Source organism: Zingiber officinale, chromosome 1B (assembly GCF_018446385.1).
Source record: "Zingiber officinale cultivar Zhangliang chromosome 1B, Zo_v1.1, whole genome shotgun sequence".
Classification (NCBI taxonomy): Eukaryota; Viridiplantae; Streptophyta; class Magnoliopsida; order Zingiberales; family Zingiberaceae; genus Zingiber; species Zingiber officinale.
The window spans coordinates 169,771,743-169,786,493 of record NC_055986.1 but is presented as its reverse complement, the minus strand read 5'-3'; positions in this window follow the sequence as shown (position 1 = coordinate 169,786,493).

Here is a 14,751-nt window from a genome sequence, read left to right as displayed (position 1 = left end):
TCGATCGGTTTGGTGACCGATCGATAACAAATGTAAGATGGGCTTACCGATCGGCCGGGGACCGATCAAGATGGAGCCCGACGGCCCCGGACCGATCAGACGCTGATCGGTCCGGGACCGATCAGATTCCACACCGAGAGTTGGGCAACTCTCGGAAGCCTTCGATCGAGGGAGCGATGCAAGACAGGCCATCTGTGGATCGATCAGCAGACCGATCGCAGATCCTATCGGTCCAGTTCTAGCCGTTGCGTAGCAACGCCTAGTTTTTCGCTGTCTTCTTCGCAGTATAAAGGGGTCGAGGGCTGCGATGACTACTTCTTCTTCCTTCCTGTTGCGAAACTGTGCTTGAGCTTTGTTGAGCTCCTCCTTGTCGAAGCTTCGCGTGAGCTTCATTCCAACTTCAGGATCTTCTTTGAGTTGCTTGTTGCATCTGTCCATGAAGTTGCTACTTCATCCGGGACCCCAGTCGACGAGAAGGCAAGCTGCTGTGTTTACATTCCTGTTGTATTTTGTTCTTGCTATTCTCTTGTACTCTTAGCTTGCTGTTGCAAGTAATTGTGGCGAGGTTTCTCCACCCACAAGGAGTTTGATTTAGCCGGTTTTCCGGGGACTCATCCACCGACGGATTGATAGGCTTCGTCCACCTTACGGACACGCCGAGGAGTAGGAGTTTCATCTCCGAACCTCGTTACATCCTTGCGTAGAGGTTTGATTTCTTCTCCTGTTTTCTTTCTGCATTTAGTTTCCGCTGCACTAACCCTAATTGTAGGAAGAACGCGAGAATTTGGGGCGGCTATTCACATCCCCCCTCTCTAGCCGAGTACGAACGATCCTAACACCTCAGACCTCGAGCTCCTTTTTTATAAGAATGGTCAATGTTTGGTCGATCGATCCTTGGGTTGGATTGACCGAACCTACTCCCTTCCTTCTTCGTTGAGATCTGATGTTGATTCGGACATTGATTACATTTAATGGTTAAGTCGACCGATCCCTTTGTTCGATCAACTGAACAGTGAACTTTCCTATTCATCGAAATTCGCACTTAATGCACCTTTAATGTGATAATCATTCAGTCGATTGATCCCTGTGTTCGGTCGACCGATCAGGTTGCCTTCCCATGTCTGCTTTTGATCGAACTGATCTTTACCACATCATCAGTGTTCGATCGACTGATCATTTGGTTCAGTCGACTGATTAGGCCTTGATCGGATGTTGCTTAGCTTTGGTCTAAACTTGTCTCTAATCTGAGTTGGCCTTATTCGGTCGACCGATCCTCCTGTTCGATCGACCGATCAAGCAAGACCTGCAAAACAGAGTTATACAGAATATTCCTGCAAAACAGATATTAGCACAGTAATATATGATGCATGAGAAGTATTAGACAGTAGAATTGCCTTGATCTCAACTTGGAAACTTTCCTGATTTTTTCAGTTAGATCAACGACCTTAGATTGTTTCTATCATGAACACAACCTCGTTGTCGCTCCGCCAGTGTCTTACCTCAACCTACTTGCCAAACATTGATCTACAGACCTGTTTGGACTTTCCGCTTAGCCTCGATCGGCTCATCAGGACTTTCTTTTGATCTTCGGTCCTCCAGATCTTTCGATCTCACTACCAAGGGTTGAGTCCTCTCGACCCAACTTGGACTTTACACCTGAGTTTCACGATCTGCTAAGTCTTTTCTGTCTAGCCTCCAACTAGGACTTTCCCGGTTGAGTAAACAACCTGCACACTTGGTCAATTTGTGATAACACAACAAGACTTAACTTGAACATTTGACAACATCAAAACTTAGGTTTGATTCTGGTGCAACCTGCACCAACAATTTTCTCCTTTTTGATGTTTGACAACTAAGGTTCAAAGTTAAGTTTAAAATATACAAAAATAAATAAATACATTTTTAATTTAACTTTCCCTCTGAGTTAAACATTTCCCCTGAATTCACTATCTCTCCCCATTTGACATATATCAAAAATAGGAAAACAATCAAACTATAGGAAAATTTGATTTTGATATGAAAATTCTGCATTTGAAATTTTTTTTTTTGAAAGTTTAAGTAAAAGAAAAATCTCAAAGATTTTGGAAAGATTAAAATTTTAAAAGTTTAAAAAAAAATTGAAAAGTTATAAAGAAAAAGGTTCTCAAAAATTTGTAAAGTTATAGTTTGAAAAAAAAATCTAAATGCAAAATTTTAAAAATTTGTAAAGTAAATAATTTTGAACATTTTTAGGAAAAGTAAAATTTTGAAATTTTTTAGGAAAAGTAAAATTTTGAAAAATTTTTAAGGAAAAAATTTAAAAATTTGGAAGTAAACATCTTGAATGAGATCAAAAAATTGAAAGTTTTGTAAAGTAAATAATTTTAAAAATTATTTTTGAAAATTTTAGAAAAGATGAAATTCTGAAAAATAATTTCTATTTTTTAATATTATTTATTAATTTAGTAATTTAAGTATAGAAATTTTAAGGTCAATTGTTAAAGAAAAATTAATTAATTAAGGAGTAATTTAAGGTTAAGTATGTTGATTTAATGATTATTAATTGGGTTACGAATTAATTGTAAAATAATTTTAATCGTGATGATAAATTTATATAGGTTAATTTTTAGATTTGAGTTAAACTTAATTTGGAATAATTTAAATTTAGTTTCAATAGGTTAAATTTATTAAATATTATTTTGAGTTAAATTTGATTTTTTTAATTTATTTTTAATTAACCATTAAAAATTTACTTTATGATTGTTAGATTAATTTCTGATCCTGTCCGAACCAGAAGTCAGCAGACGCTGGGCACGTGACGCTCCAAGGCTCGCTGATGTAGGTCTCCAACTAGTGTCGAGATGCTCCGGCTATCCTGCACAGAAGTCGAGCCGGGAAGGGGATTCCCAGCGACGACCCTCCGACGCTCAAGTCAGGTAAATCACGATGAACAAGGTGGCTCCAGAAGTCTCAGAGTACATACCATAATCCCCTGTCGATGAAACCTGAGGTTCTTTATATAGAGCTGTGAAAGGTTTGGGCACGCGTACCAAGGTGCATAAGTGTCCCCTGTCCTATCCTAGGTATGCGGCTGTCAGAAAGCTTACCTGTCCTTTCCTAGGTACGCGGCTGTCAGAAAGTTTACCTGACCCATATCGCTACAGTCAAAGCATGCCCTCGATGGGACAGCAGAATCCCCTGTCACAAGATTTGGAGCATGACACACACGTGAAACCTACAGGTTGTTGGAGAAAGAAATCCTCTGGCCATTTCCTTTGCTCCAAACTTGTAGTCCGAGCGGAAAGATACCTAAACATCCGACCGGACATCCGCAGTGGTTTACTTGTGCTTTGTGGAGACTAACAAACAGGGGTGCTTTATGACTGTGATCGGTCAAAAGGTCAGCTCGGCCCATGACCTTTTTAACTGAGCGTCGGAACCCCGATTTGACAGGGTGCCTACCAACTATGAGTGCAAACCGGCCGGACCTTTCCGGGTACTCGATTCCATCGGCCGGCCGGCAGTCCAATCGGACCGGCCCTCTATGGCCGTCCGTCCGGTCGGACCACATTCTCCTCTGGGTGGGCGTGACTTCCACTTGGCGTTGACTTTGCAAGAAAAAAGGGGGGGGGCCCGCTCTTACTACCGGATCACTTGCCTTCCCTTCAAGTCTAGTCGAAGGAGGCGAATAGTCTGACTGACTGGACTGTGAGTCTAGCCGAACGGCTCATCCATGCTAATATTCTACGCCCGGTCAGCGGCGGAGATATCCTTGAATGAATCAATGATGGCTTTTGCCGGATCTCCTCGCGTTCTGCGTCAATCTTCGACATCAATGTCGATCATACCTTCAATAAATGCTACGAATGATTGACTGCCACGTGGAGCAATGCCATCAGAGGACGGAGGCGGTTGCATGGCATTTTGATGTAACCGAAGCAATTCGAAATAAACGGCTAGATGTATGCATTGATTCCCGTGACCTGGATCCGACGGTGGAGGCCGACCGGCCCTCACACTATAAATTCTTCGTTTCCTTCTCATCTTCGCACGCCTCCGTTACCTCTACTGTTGCTCTCTGCGTTGCGGGGCTCCGGCGATCTTGTTGCTGCCTTCTGACGCTTTCCGGCGCCTTTCCTCGATTCATCTCCCCTCAGTAAGGTTTTAGATCTCTCATTTTTCCTTTCCGATATCTAATTCGCATTTCTGCTCTAGTTTTTGAAACTCCATTTCCCCGTCTTTGAAACTTCCTTTTTGATTTCTTCTGTCCCGATCATGGCCAGTTCTTCTCATCCCGAAGAACAATCCTTAGGCCCATGGTATACTACCATGCGATCTCGTTTCGAACAACGGGATTTTGATATTTTGACTGACAATTTCGAAATCCCCGAGGATATCGAAGTTCGCCTAGCTGGTCCTGCCGCTCGGCCTCACAGACCACCGCGCGGCGGTTTCTGTGTCTTTCGCGACCAATTCACCGCCGGTCTGCGGTTCCCCGTCCATCCTTTTATAGCAGACGTCTGCAATTATTTTGGCGTGCCGCTCGGAAGTTTAGTACCAAACACCTTCCGTCTCCTCTGCGGCGTTGTCGTTTTGTTCAAGATTCACAACATTCCCCTCCGACCGGAGGTCTTCTTTTATTTCTATTATCCTAAGCAAGCCGAGCCGGGCACCTTTATGTTCCAAGCTCGGCCCGGTTTGGTCTTCTTCAATAAACTACCCACTTCCAATAAACATTGGAAGGACTATTATTTCTACCTCCGCATGCCCAGTCAGCCAAACTTTCCGACCCAGTGGCAAGTCAGTCTACCTCCCCCTCCCGAACTGAAGAAATTCAAGACCCGACCGGACTATCTTCACGCCGCAAATGTACTAGCCGGTCTACGACTTGACATCAACAAGCTTCTTCACGAGGGAGTGATGTACATTTTTGGGCTGAGTCCTATACGGACCCCACTTCCGACCGGCTTCGGTAAGAACTTTGCTTTGGCACTTGCTTTAATTGCTAACTGATTTCTTTTTCTCTTCATGCAGCTGACATCGTCATGGACTCGGTGATGGCCGGCGTTCTAAAGAGAAAGGCAGCAGCGCTGGAGGCCGTGGCAGCCAAAGAAATGAAGGCGCTGGGTATTCAGCCGGTCGGTTCTCACGAAGGAGAAAGCGGCACCCAGGCTGAATCGGCCGCTCAGGCCTCTCAACAGCATGTGGACAGCGGCGCTACCCCCTCCAGGGAACCAACGGCCCCCGAGGAAGGGTCCGTTCGGGAGGAGGATCAGCCGCTGCAAAAGAGACGCCGAGTGGAGACCCCGCTACGCTCGGCTACCTCTGCGGTCCAACCCTCTGACCGGGCCGCCTCGACTGCGAAAGGGAAAGCGCCGGTGCCTGAGACCATTTCATCTGACCGGACGCCTTCTGACTGGGACGAGCTGACTGCTCCGGTCGAGGCCACTCCGGTCGACACTCTCCCCCCCGCTCGCCGTTCAGTCCAACGTTCGACCATCCATTCGCGGTCTTCTGCGCCAGCTTCTGATCCCGGTCGGGCGATCCCTGGTCACGGCCGCACAATACGGGTTACTCTTCACCTTCCGACTGAAGAGTTGCTGCCAGAAGCTGACCGGACGACCGTGCCCGAGCACACTGTTACTTTGAAAGGGCCCCTCGCCGAGATGTGGGCCGACGCTCGGGCGCGCGTAGCACTGATCCCTCTCCAGAACTTAGCCAATAGCCACATGCAAGCGGCTACGGGGGTAAGTTCTTCGTTGTTTTTTGTTTTACCTAAAATATTTCCGCTCGGCTTCTAACAACTGCGACTTCTCGTTTCAGAGGTGGGTGGAAGAGATAGCAGTTTCCAACCGTCTGGCTATGGCGGACGAGGAGATAAGGCAACTGCGGGCGGCAGGTGGTCCGAGCGGCTCCCAAGGACCTTCCTACTCCGAGCTGCAAAAAGAGCTGAAGAAAACTCAAACTCTGCTGGCTGCTGAGCAGAAGAAAACAGCTGACCAGGCCCACGCCCTAGCCGAGTCCGAGCGACAGGTCAAGTCGCTTGACACAAAGATAACTCTGGCCACCACTCGGAAGAACACAGCCATCTCCGATCTGGAGAAGAAAAACGTGGAGGCCCGGGGCCTGGAGTTGAAGATAAAGGAGCTGACGGAGCAGCTCGATCGGGAGAAGGCAGGCCGCTCGGCCGATGCGGAGAAGATTGAACGTCTGAATGAGGCCCTCACAAGCTCCCAGGCAACTTTCAAAGAATACCAGGATGCCGAGCCGAGCCGAGTCGCCGCTCTCCGACAAAGTTACATCCGATCGCCCGAGTTCTCGGAAAAAATTTGCGAGCGGATGTACTCGGCTTTCGACCTGGCAATTACGGCCACTATGACCTATCTGAAGTCGAAGGGCCTTCTTCCGGAGTCCACCAATATTCCGGCCGGCGATCAAGTGGAGCTCCTGAGCAACATTCCGAGGGACCTCTACGACTACATCGAGTAATTTTTGTAATTTCGCCGCTCGGCTGAACATGAACCTTTTTGTACTTAGGCCACTCGACCTAAGGTTCTAATTTTAATGAAATGCTTTCCTTTCGTGTACTCTATCTTTTTGCACTGTTCCCTGGCTGACACTTGTACGGTCCGCTCGTCTTCTATCACATCATACCTTGGGCATTCGAGGTGCATTCTTCCAGAATGAAGTGTTTTCCCCAGCTCTCCCGTCCGGCCGAATATCAATCTGGGCTGCTAGCCAGAATCGCTCGCTATAAGCCGATCCGAACCTTTTATACCTCGAGTCCGATCGGAAAATAGCTTCGGTCTGACAATCGGCGGGGAATACGGATAATCGCAGTGTCGACGATATTCCGCTCGGATTATTTATAGACGCCGGCTCGTCTCTTGATCTTTAACGACGGTGCTCGTCGGTCTTCCGCTCGGAGGGTTTATAGACGCCGGCTCGTCTCTTGATCTTTAACGACGGTGCTCGTCGGTCTTCCGCTCGGAGGGTTTATAGACGCCGGCTCGTCTCTTGATCTTTAACGACGGTGCTCGTCGATCTTCCGCTCGGAGGGTTTATAGACGCCGGCTCGTCTCGCGGTCTTTAACGACGGTGGTCGGCGAGCTCCCGGTCGGGGGTTTATAGACGCCGGCTCGTCTCTTGATCTTTAACGACGGTGCTCGTCTCTCTTCCGCTCGGAGGGTTTATAGACGCCGGCTCGTCTCTTGATCTTTAACGACGGTGCTCGTCGGTCTTCCGCTCGGAGGGTTTATAGACGCCGGCTCGTCTCTTGATTTTTAACGTCGGAGCTCGACGGTCTTCCGCTCGGAGGGTTTATAGACGCCGGCTCGTCTCTTGATCTTTAACGACGGTGCTCGTCGATCTTCCGCTCGGAGGGTTTATAGACGCCGGCTCGTCTCTTGATCTTTAACGACGGTGCTCGTCGATCTTCCGCTCGGAGGGTTTATAGACGCCGGCTCGTCTCTTGATCTTTAACGACGGTGCTCGTCGATCTTCCGCTCGGAGGGTTTATAGGCGCCGGCTCGTCTCTTGATCTTTAACGACGGTGCTCGTCGGTCTTCCGCTCGGAGGGTTTATAGACGCCGGCTCGTCTCTTGATCTTTAACGACGGTGCTCGTCGATCTTCCGCTCGGAGGGTTTATAGACGCCGGCTCGTCTCTTGATCTTTAACGACGGTGCTCGTCGATCTTCCGCTCGGAGGGTTTATAGACGCCGGCTCGTCTCTTGATCTTTAACGACGGTGCTCGTCGATCTTCCGCTCGGAGGGTTTATAGACGCCGGCTCGTCTCTTGATCTTTAACGACGGTGCTCGTCGGCGCGGATATTTATAGCCGGACGGCGCGGCTCTACGGTTTAACGTCTGGGCTAGACGGCCGTCAAGGCTAATTTTGACACTTCCGTTCGGAGTTGCTCTTCGCCTTTCCCCCAGCTTGGATAATGCCCTCCTGGCCGCACGGCTCAGGATCTACTTCATCGAGTATTTTGGCTCGGATAATATACCTCCGTCTGAAGGGCACGGGGCCTTCGATCTTCGAGCGTTTGGCTCGACCCATTTACTTCCGGCCGAACGGCACGGGTTATTTGCTTACAAAACTTAACCACATAAACCTCCCGACCGATCGGCTCGGGGGCCTTCGCGCTACGATGATAATGCCTTATATTCGCTCCTTTGACTTTTCATCTCTGCATTTCAAGTATTTAGTCGGAAAATGAAATACACAGGGTGATTTATAGTGATACACCTTTCACCCCGCCTAAGGAGGTGGTTCGCTCCACGTCTATCTAGCCGTCCGTCCTCATCCTCCGATAATACGCTGGCGGAGCTTTTCGATGATTTTGAAAGGGCTGCCCATGGCGCTTCAAGCTTGCCGACGTCGCCGACCGGCTTTTTTCTTCCGGACGAGATCGCCGACTTGGAACGATCCGGGAATTACGCAGGTTGTAGTTTTGCTTCATCCACTGCCCATCAGCCGAACGGACGCCTTTGCCCTCTCCTCTTCTACCAAGTCCAGCTCCATGTTTCTTCGTTCGGTGTTGTCATCATCATAGTTCTGGATCCTGGCTGACTCAACGCCTACTTCGACCGGTATGACAGCCTCACCGCCGTATACCAAATGGAACGGTGTGACTCCCGTCCCTTCTTTTGGCGTCGTTCGGATAGCCCACAAGACGCTCGGCACCTCGTCCGGCCAACTCCCTCCCAAATGGTCGAGCCGAGCGCGCAGAATACGAAGAATTTCCCGGTTGGCGACTTCAGCTTGACCGTTGCTCTGAGGATAGGCCACGGACGTGAAATGTTGCTCAATGCCGTAGCTTTGGCACCAATCCTCCAACATCTTCCCTGTGAACTGCCGCCCGTTGTCGGACACCAATCGGCGAGGGATGCCGAACCGACAAATGATGTGCTGCCAGATGAATTTTTTAACCATTTGCCAGCGGCTCGGCCTCCACCCACTTGGAGAAATAGTCTACCGCCACTAGTAAAAATTTCCTCTGCCCGGTCGCCATCGGAAATGGACCCACAATATCCATTCCCCACTGATCGAACGGACATGAGATGGTTGATGCCTTCATCTCCTCTGCCGGTCGGTGGGAGAAGTTGTGATACTTCTGGCATGAAAGGCATGTAGATACTGTCCGAGCGGCATCTGCTTGTAAAGTTGGCCAAAAGTATCCGGCCAAGAGGATCTTCTTGGCTAACGAGCGTCCGCCCGGATGACCTCCACATGATCCTTGATGTACTTCCTGGAGGATGTAAGATGAGTCCTCCGAGCTTACACATTTTAGCAGAGGACGCGAGAAAGCTTTCTTGTAAAGCTGATCTCCGATGAGTGTAAACCGACCGGCTCTTCTTCTGAGGAGCCGGGCTGCATATTCATCGGATGGTGTGGTGCCCGAACGGAGGAATTCTATAATAGGTGTCCTCCAGTCACTTGGAAACGCGAGGCCTTGCATCCGGTCGACATGCGCCACCATCAGCGTTTTTTCAATTGGGCTGAATGGCGATCGGCGTTATTGAGCTCACGAGTTTGGCCAACTCATCGACCTCTGTTCGGGGAATCTTCGAATAAGCACCTCTCGAAAGTAGCTTTGAGTTTCTCAAAGGCCTCGAGAGTTTAAGCCGAACACGCTTGATTTCAAAGGTGCCGGAAAGTTCCGAGCGCCAACCGTGTGAATCCGAATGGAGAGTTACCCGACCGGCCCCCACATGTCGTGCCGCCTGTAATACGGGCCTCATACTCTGCCTCATTGTTGGTGGCCTTGTAGTCCAGCCGGACGGATAGGTGCATCTTTTCTTCTTGCGGTGAGATAAGTAATATCCCAATCCCGCTTCCGAGTCGAGTGGAAGACCCATCCACATATATCCTCCACAGAGCTTCCGGCTCGGGCCTCTGCACTTCGGTCACAAAATCAGCCAAGGATTGGGCTTTAATCGCCGAGCGGGGCTGGTACTGGATGTCAAACTCGCTTAATTCTGTCGTCCACTTGATAAGCCGTCCGGACGCTTCTGGATTCAACAGGACTCTTCCGAGTGGACTGTTCGTCCGGACAATGATTGTGTGGGCCAAGAAATACGGTCGAAGGCGCCGAGCGGCTAGAACCAATGCAAAGGCCAACTTCTCGAGCCCGGTGTAGCGAGATTCAGCATCTTTCAAAATATGGCTCAGAAAATACACCGGCTGCTCTTCGCCGCTCGCCCTCACAAGTGCTGAGCCTACAGCATGTCCAGTTGACGACAAATACATATACAGTGACTCACCTCCGATCGGCTTGGCCAGTACAGGCAGGGAATTCAGATATGTTTTCAACTCTTCAAATGCTCGGTCACACTCTTCGTTCCACTGGAACTTAGTAGCTTTGCGTAGGATCTTGAAGAATGGCAGGCTCCGGTCGGCAGTTTTGGAGATGAATCTGGACAAAGCAGTTATTCGACCGGTCAACCGTTGCACTTCCCTTGTGTTTCTGGGAGGAAGCATGTCTTGCAAAGCTTTCACCTTGTTGGGATTTGCTTCGATCCCCCGCTCGGTCACTATATACCCCAAGAAACGCCCTCCTTTGGCTCCGAACAGGCATTTCTGGGGATTTAGCTTGACTCCATATTTGCGCAGTGTTCGGAAGGTTTCTTCCATATCCTTGAAAAGATCGGCCGCTCGGACGGATTTGATAAGAATGTCGTCCACGTAAACTTCCAGGTTCCGCCCGATCTGCTCCTTGAATACCTTGTTCATCAAGCGCTGATAGGTGGCCCCGGCATTCTTCAATCCGAACGGCATCACATTGTAGCAATATGTGCCGTCGGCCGTTACGAAGCTCACCTTTTCTTGATCTTCGCGGGCGAGCGGTACCTGGTGATAGCCCTGGTAGGCGTCGAGCATGCAAATTAACTCACAGCCGGCCGTAGAGTCCACCAGCTGATCTATCCGGGGCAGAGGATAAAAATCTTTGGGACATGCTTTGTTTAAGTCCCGAAAGTCAATGCAAACTCGCCACTTGCCGCCCGGCTTGGAGACCAATACCACGTTGGCTAGCCAGCTCGGGAACTGCACCTCGCGTATGTGGCCGGCCTCCAGAAGTTTCTCTACTTCCGCCCGGATTATGGCATTCTGCTCGGCGCTAAAATCTCTTTTTTTCTGCTTTACTGGCCGAGCGTCAGGTCGGACATGCAACTCATGTTGCGCTAGGCTAGGCGAAATTCCGGGCAACTCGTGTGTCGACCAAACAAAGACATCATGATTTTGCTGGAGGCATTGGATCAGCTTCTTCTTCTGTTTTTCCTCTAGATCTGAGGCGATGAAAGTGGTGGCCTCCGATCGGGTCGGATGGATCTGAACTTCCTCCTTTTCATCATAAATTAAAGCAGGAGGTTTCTCGGTTATGGCGTGTACCTCGATTCGGGGGACCTTCCGAGCGGAAGAAGCTTCTGCTCGGATCATCTCTATATAGCAACGCCGAGCTGCTAGTTGATCTCCCCGCACTTCTCCAACTTTGTCCTCCACGGGAAATTTTATCTTCTGGTGGAAGGTTGAGACAACCGCTCGGAATTCGCCGAGCGCCGGTCGTCCCAAAATGACGTTGTAGGATGAGGGAGAGTCAACCACCACGAAGGAGCGGCTCTTCTCCCAGCGAGGTGGCCAACCGGATTTGTCCGACCGGCTGAACTTCATTGCCCGTAAACCCGTAGAGCGGGGTCGTCATTGGAAGCAGCTCGGCTCGATCAATTTGCAGCTGATCGAACGCCTTCTTGAATAGTATGTTGACCGAGCTCCCTGTGTCAACAAATATGCGGTGAATGGTGTAATTTGCTATTACCGCTTTAATGAGCAGCGCGTCGTCATGGGGTACTTCTACTCCTTCCAAGTCTCCGGGCCCGAAAGTGATTTCCGGTCCACTTGCCCGCTCTTGGCTACAGCCGACCGTATGGATCTGCAGCTGCCGAACGCCTGCCTTTCTTGCTCGGTTGGAGTCTCCTCCGGTCGGCCCACCAGCAATAACGTTGATTTCGCCCCGGGAAGTATTGCTCCTGTTTTCTTCCTCCCGAGTGGATGGTCGGGACCGTTCCCTGGACGTCCGGCGACTCTCCTGTCTTGGGGATCTATGTCGGTCGGACGTATGGTGATGTCGCCTCTCTATGCGGGTCCGGTCGGCTTCCTGGGTCCTTTGCCTCGTGTTGAGGGGAGGAGACCGTCGTTCGGCTTTCCGGGGAACAGGATTGGACACAAAGGGAAGGCTTCGGCAATCCCTCGTGTTGTGCGTATCCGTTTGGTGGAATTTGCAGAACATTGGGGTCCACCTCTTCTTTGGCTTGGGCCGAGCGGCAGCCACTTCTTGCACGTGCGATCTGGTGTGGGGAGATCGAATTGCTTCAGCCCTTGGTCCTCTAGGTGGTTGCTGAGCGGAGTGCTGCTTCCGCTCGGCATGAACAAGTGCACGCTCGGTTGGAGCTTCTTTTTTCCGAGCGGCTTGCGCTTCTTCCACGTTTATGTATTCGTTGGCCCGATGTAGCATGTGATCATAGTCTCGGGGCGGCTTTCGGATGAGCGACCGGAAGAAGTCCCCATCAACAAGGCCTTGTGTGAAGGCGTTCATCATCGTTTCCGATGTGGCTGTTGGGATGTCCATCGCCACTTGGTTGAATCGCTGGATGTAAGCTCGAAGCGATTCTTTTGGTTCTTGCTTGATGGCGAACAAGCTAACGCTTGTTTTCTGATAACGCCGACTGCTGGCGAAGTGGTGGAGGAAGGCCGTTCGGAAGTCCTTGAAGCTTGTGATGGATCCGTCCGGCAGCCACCGCTGAGCCGATCCAGAGAGCGTGGTAAGGAAGACTCGGCATTTCACTCCATCAGTGTATTGGTGGAGCGTGGCGGTATTATCAAACTTACCCAAATGATCATCCGGGTCCGTTGTTCCATTATACTCGCCGATCGTAGGGGGCACGTAGTGCTTGGGCAGAGGATCTCGCAGAATGGCTTCCGAAAATTGGCGGTTGGTCCGCTCGGGAGATGAGTCCGTCCGGGGAGCTTTCCCCTTCCTGGCATCCCGCCTTGGCATTTCATCTGAGGAAGATCCTATATCTCTTCGGGCTGGCGTGGCTCCAGGGGTGCGAAATAAGGCCCGGTGGAATGCGACGGTGGCTGGAGGTGCTTCCGCTCGGCCCCCCGACGCGGACGTTGCTTGTTGCTCCGCCCGCTCGGCGGATGTTTTCTGCTTTTGCTTCACGAGTTTGGCGGCCCTTATCTCGACCAGAGCGTCGAGTTCCTCCCTTGAAAGCGTCACCGTGTGCTGTCGTCCAGCCTCGTCCATTGTCTCTGCTCGGATGCAGGAGCGTTCCCACAGACGGCGCCAATTTGATCCTGTCCGAACCAGAAGTCAGCAGACGCTGGGCACGTGACGCTCCAAGGCTCGCTGATGTAGGTCTCCAACTAGTGTCGAGATGCTCCGGCTATCCTGCACAGAAGTCGAGCCGGGAAGGGGATTCCCAGCGACGACCCTCCGACGCTCAAGTCAGGTAAATCACGATGAACAAGGTGGCTCCAGAAGTCTCAGAGTACATACCATAATCCCCTGTCGATGAAACCTGAGGTTCTTTATATAGAGCTGTGAAAGGTTTGGGCACGCGTACCAAGGTGCATAAGTGTCCCCTGTCCTATCCTAGGTATGCGGCTGTCAGAAAGCTTACCTGTCCTTTCCTAGGTACGCGGCTGTCAGAAAGTTTACCTGACCCATATCGCTACAGTCAAAGCATGCCCTCGATGGGACAGCAGAATCCCCTGTCACAAGATTTGGAGCATGACACACACGTGAAACCTACAGGTTGTTGGAGAAAGAAATCCTCTGGCCATTTCCTTTGCTCCAAACTTGTAGTCCGAGCGGAAAGATACCTAAACATCCGACCGGACATCCGCAGTGGTTTACTTGTGCTTTGTGGAGACTAACAAACAGGGGTGCTTTATGACTGTGATCGGTCAAAAGGTCAGCTCGGCCCATGACCTTTTTAACTGAGCGTCGGAACCCCGATTTGACAGGGTGCCTACCAACTATGAGTGCAAACCGGCCGGACCTTTCCGGGTACTCGATTCCATCGGCCGGCCGGCAGTCCAATCGGACCGGCCCTCTATGGCCGTCCGTCCGGTCGGACCACATTCTCCTCTGGGTGGGCGGCTGTTCCGGTGACTTCCACTTGGCGTTGACTTTGCAAGAAAAAAGGGGGGGACCCGCTCTTACTACCGGATCAATTTCAATTAAGGTTGATTATTATTTTAATTGTCAATTAAAGTTTCATAATTAATTAGATATTGATTAAGGTTAAAGTATTTTATTTAAGTTAAACTTATTAATTATTGATGAAGTTTGATTTGATTAATGAATTAATTTTAATTTAAAGTTGATTTAGTTTGTCTTTAAATTACTTTAAGTTTTAATTAATTAATTAAGTTAAATTATGTTTTAATTTTAAGTTTTTCATTTTTAATTTATTTAAGTTCCAATTAAATTAAGTTGAGTTTTAATGAAGTTTGAATTTAATTAATTTTAATTAAGTTTTTAAAAATAATTTTAATTAAATTTAATTTAAAATAATTTTAATTTAAAATAATTTTAATTAAATTTTAATTTAATTGAATAAGTATTTTGAAAAAAGTTGTTGAACCCATGTTAGATTCAAACTTAGTTTTAGTTTAATCAAGTAAGCTTTCTAAGGATAAATTTTCAGTTCAGTAGTGAAACATATGGTCTTTTTGTGTATCAACGATGGGTCACTTGTTGAAA